Raw genomic sequence first — 6,000 nt, 5'->3', positions numbered from 1 at the left:
TTTATTTACGTTTAAAAAACGATTAAAAATGTTGGCACAACGAGGGAGAAAAAAAAAAAAAAAGCGGGAGAAAAATTCAAAGTTCCCCAAAGAGAAACAATGCGTTTGATGTTTCTTTTTGCCGGCACAAAGAAGGTTGACGCACCGCGATAGAGGCGATAGAGAATTAATATATATATATATATATATATATATATATATATATATATATATATATATATATATCCCCGAAACAGTGTTTCATGGTAAACAACTGATGATCCCTTGAAAAATAAAAAAAATTGGTATTATAGTAAATTCGAGAGAGTTGATGCAGTGATTGCAGGTGATTAAATGACTTACTGACTAGATGGGTTTTTTTTTAACGAATGATAAAAAGTAATTTTTTATATAGTTTCAAATGTTAAAAACTTCAAAGACTATATATATATATATATATATATATATATATATATATATATTAGTGTAAGGGCGATTAATCGGAATCGATTATTGGAAAAGTGGGAAGTTCATGGGGTATAGGAATCGGTACCTGAATCGGAAAAATGTGTGCCTATTTTGCAATGCCAAAAACGATTTTATAAAATTGTCTTTTTTATTTTATTTTAGTTTAGTACAACCGCTGATGATAATAAAATGATAAATATTTATTGATTTAAACTTCCACATGTTTTATTTTTTTATTACCGTTTTATCTATTTACCAAACAGATGAAACGGTAATAATAAACTAATAATAAAAAATAAAATAATATAAAAAATAAAACACATATTTGCTCTGCAATAGTATTGAGCACTCTCTTCAGGTTTTAGTAATTACCTGTTTTACCATATATATATATATATATATATATATATATATATATACACACACACTCACACTCACACACACATATATATATATATACATTAGCGATGGGAAAATTTAAATGTATATATATATCCATATATATATACATATATATTATATATACATATATGTACACATATATATACAAATGTATATATGCATATATATACATATATATATATATAAATATATACATATATATATACATATATACATGGATATATATACATACACATATGCATATATATACATACATATATGCATATATATACATACATACACATATGCATATATATACATGCATAGACATATGCATATATATACATACACATATGCATATATATACATACACATATGCATATATATACATACACATATGCATATATATATATATATATATATATATATATATATATATATATATATATATTAGACAGACAGAAAATGTTAAATAGCACGGGGTGTTTTTGCTTAATAGTCATTTTTTGTAATTTTTCCATTTTCGAATTGTCGTTCTCATGTGTCGGTCAAATTTGTGTGAGAAAGTTCCATACTCGTTTTCGTCCATTTTTTTTTAAATTTTTAAATTTTTTTTTTTTCCAGATTCTTTCAATTGATTTTCTTTTATTGGGCAGTTTTTATTACTGTTACGTTTAAAATCTGGATTCCTTCATATGTTTCAGTTAAAATTACATTTAAATTACTTGGAATGGTGAAGTGAGACGTGTGTCAAATATCGAAAAATTGGATAAAAACATTAATTTTTTCACCTTCAACTGGGCACTTTTCAATAGGAGGGGTCGCTTTTTTTCGCCGATATTTTCGAAGTCATCCTCTCGTCTCGATTGTCTAGCCTTAATTAAAACCCACGTCACTTCCGGTTTGGCGGTGGTCGTAACAGTAAAGACGTCAGTTTTTTTCCCCACCGTTCTTTTCCTCCTTCACGGTACGGGTTCGATCCTTCCTTCCTTCCTACTACCATTTTTTTTTTTTTTTTTTGCTCAAGACACACATCCAAACATCCGGGGAACGCCGGGCTGAAATGCTAGGACACACACACACACACACACACACACACACACACACACACACACACACACACACACACACACACATATGATTAAATCTTTTTTATTTATTTTCAATATTTCCCTTTAATTTCCCTTTAATTCTTTTAGTATTTATTATTCTCTTACGTACCATTTTCCTCTGTCATGCCTTTTCTACAAATGTAATTCCATATCATAAAGGACTTTACACTGTGTTGCTCATTGACCGCAAGGCGTTTGGCACCAAACGTTCTATAGCTTTAACGTCGACATACACACGACACTTTTAAATAAAGAGTTCAGACATTAACTCGTCCACCCACGTTGTAGGTGTGTCAGAAACTGACTTCACGAATGCGTGAAAAAATATTGAATAATTCGACCCCCTGTCTTTCCAAGCTTATAACTACTCGAAAAATGTAATTCAAACCCTAATTTTTTTTCAATTAAAGGAGCAAGGACCAAGGTTTCATTAATAAAAATACAACGTGGTTTAAAAAAAAAAGGTTTTAAACTTCGGACTTTAAGGGTAAATTTCTAAAAAAAAAACAAAAAAAAACACTTGTTTTTTTTAATTTTAATATATTCTTTATTAATCTTTTATTTCAATTTGTGATATATAAAACTTTGGTGAGTAAATTAATTATTTACTTTTTAATATACATTTCAAAATGGGGGGACATGAATTAAAAAAAAAAAGTTTGTCTAAAATATTATATTCGGTTTATTGGAAAGAGCATAAAATTTCACATTGACCCTGAAAATATCGTAAAAATTGAATCAATAGAAACATTTTGACAAATTTGTAAATTTAAAAATTGAAAAATATTGACCTCATAAAATTCAATTGATTTCATTACGTAAAAAAATATTTTTAAAAAAATAAAAAAATAATATTTCTATTACGTTTTATATAACTTTAATGTTTTTTTGTTTTTTTTGAGAAGTTTATTCTATAAAAAAAAAAAACACCCTTAAAAGAGAAATTACGAGTTCTTTTAATATTTTATTCGCAGTTTCGTGTTAGGTGTGTCAAAAATCCCCCCTCAAGTTTTGATACACCTACCCACGGTGTCCTCTTCCAGTCACCGTCAACAGACTATGGTCAGTTCTCCCTGGCGAAATTTTAGGCGTGAATCCAAATAATGTTATTTTTTTTATTTTTATTTATTTATTTTTTTTTGCTACTCTTCCTCGTATCTGGTATAAACCAATGCTAAAGTATCACCAACCTTTTCTCAAAGACCCAGCCATTTTTTACGAAAGAATCATCACTGATCAAGGCCCGGAGGCCACTCGAGGATAAGGGTATATGAGTATACATCAGTCAATGTGAAAATGTAGTAATCGTTAGTAGTGTTGGAAGCGTAGTAAAGATAAGTAGCGGAAATTTTGTAAATTGGATTATTTATGGGGACGATTCATCAAGAATTTGTTTAGGTTAGACTTGAAGTCAATCAGATTGTAGTCAGTTGGAAAGCAGGAAAACGGAACAAAGTAAATGAAAGAGAGTTCCACGGGTGTGCAGTTCTAAGAATGAAGCTTCGTTCATGAAATCTACGTGTAGGTTTAGGCACCGATAAAGAGTAGGGGAAATTATTGATAGTGGTTTCAGGTATACGAGTGTTTTTCGTGCAAATCAGACAAGGGGGGCATGAATTGGAGCTCAGACGAGTACTTGCCATGAGAATAACGATAAAGTAGAGACAGGCTCGCAACGGGTCTTCTGTGGGAAAGAGGTTGCAGAGAAGAAAATAGGGCATCCCCCTTTATGCTACGAACTTTTTTTGGACTTAGTCAAGGCAGGACAACGTGCTTCTAGCATCTCTTGCCCAGATCTGGAAACACTACTTCATCCCTCCCAAAGTTCTGATTTTCCGATTCTGATTCTAATTGTCTCAACACTAAAGAATAAATATACGAGGATCATTTCAAAAGTAAGGCCTCTTTTTTTTCGACTAATATATAAAAAATCAAACTAAAATGTTGAAAAACTACGAAAGCTGTTTCAATATTGGTTCTGGAAAGCACAGGAGAGTAAACTAGATGATTATTTTCATGATTGTTTGGAGTCGATATGCTTTGTCAGTTAAATAATGTAACAAGAATGTTAACGTTTCTGAATTTTTGAGATGAGGATTGGTTATTCGTATTATTTGGATTCATCGGACTACAGTTCTCATCTTGAGTGCGATTTTCACAACGTTTCGATCGATATAACCTCCGAACTTCCTCAGGTGTATCTTGTTCCTATTTACTATGCCTCCCCACGGGACAGAGTTAGACACCAGGGTCGTTTTTTAACGCGGAGAAAAGGAACAAAAATAAAAATTGTCTCAGTCGTAAAGGATTTCTCATCCACTTTTGTTGAGCTCGGGAATGTTTCTGTCGAACTCGAGAATTTGAACAGAATTACGCAAGGACCTATGGCGCAGTGGTTAGAGTACTTGGAAAAATCATTTGTAAAAAGTGATATTCTCCTGAAGGTTCAATCCTTAGTGTGGGCGACCTAAAAATGACCAACCCGACAAGCAACAAAATCCCATTACTACGCGGAAGGCCTTCTCCAGAACTGCTAGACTTTGGAACTCCCTTTCGGGTTCCTGCTTTCCCAACTGTACTGACATGCAGCAGTTCAAATGCAATGTGAACAGACATCTTACTGCTCAACTCCCTACATAATATCCCTGAAATCATGTTTCTGATAAAAGCCCCCTACATCAAAGTGACGCTGTGCCTTGTTAGGGGTGAAAATGGAATTAAAAAAAAAAAAAAACAATAAAAAAATATATACTATTGTATACAGGTTTATTCGTTTATTCAATATGGAGGTCGCATCAATTAGGGGTGTAGGATGGATAAAAATCTTAATAGCATAGTATTTCGAAGCACAATGCTTCTCATCAGAAAGGGAAGAGAAGATGCTAGGTAACATATTAGGGATGCGACGTCAAGCGATAAGATGTGTACTAATCATACACCCCTGATTGCTGTAACATCCATATTGAATAAGCGAAAAAATCTACATGCAATAACATATTTATTTTATTTATTGTCATGTTTTTAAATATTCTTTTTAAGCTCTAAAGCAATTTGCTGAGCTTAGCATTATCCCGATAAGTCTACTCTTAAAGAACCGTCTTTTTCTTTTCACTTTCCTACACATATGTATACAAAGCCTAGTTCAGTTAACTCGCATAAATCCAGGGATATTTTGTTTGGACTAACACTTGGTTTATGTATTAAATGTTCTCTCATTGTCAAATCTTAAGTAAGTAGAGCAATAAAGTGTAAACATTTTTCTTATTCTCGTTGTGCAAGTAACAATTTTTCTTTAGGCATTTACTGGGTTTGTTTCGTTTCCATGACAAGAGTCATTTGAGCTAGTGGAGTATTCAACTTTATATTATTACTTGTGATAGAATAAGAAAGAGAAACTACTCGTATGTGCAAGTGTGTCGACATTCTGAGCGGATCTATTTGGACTTGGAATATTATATTATATTAAATAGACGGTAATGAGTTTATAGGTAGCATGAAACATCGTTGTGTTATCATGTACTTACAAGCCTTTATAATGTGTGCTGCGGTGCTGCGCTTCTTTTGAGAAACAAGAAATGAGTATGGGCAAAGAGCGTAGTTGAGTAGAACTACCTAAAATGGAAATGACAAAACACTGGAAACTGGCAGATTAAAGGATAGAAAAAGCAAATGTACCTGTATTTTACTGTGATCTTTGGCCACAGAATCTCTCAATTATTTCCCAAGATAATGTAAATAAATATTAGTAAATTATTTGTAACTATCGTAAATCGCTTTACATATGTATACAAAGCGTAGGTTTGTCTGTTTGTTTGTATGTTTGTGCGTGTATAATAAGGCACGAAGCTTCGTCTCCCGTAAATTCTTTTTTTTTTTTTTCTGTCCGAACGATTGCCTACGAACTGTCATTCTTTCTCAGACGCCGGCCTTTCCTGTGCTCCGTCTGTAAATAGACAAAAAAAAAAAGCCCGCAATTCTAAGGGCTGGTCTCTTTTGTCCGGTCAGACCGGTCGACAACGGCCATTTACCTGTACAAGCCTCTCACCTGTAATTAGTCGCA

The sequence above is a fragment of the Euprymna scolopes genome, chromosome 39 (genome assembly GCF_053919585.1).
Source record: "Euprymna scolopes isolate OS-2025 chromosome 39, ASM5391958v1, whole genome shotgun sequence".
In the NCBI taxonomy this organism is placed as follows: domain Eukaryota; kingdom Metazoa; phylum Mollusca; class Cephalopoda; order Sepiida; family Sepiolidae; genus Euprymna; species Euprymna scolopes.
The sequence above is the reverse complement of the archived record's forward strand: the minus strand, read 5'-3'. Positions refer to the sequence as shown.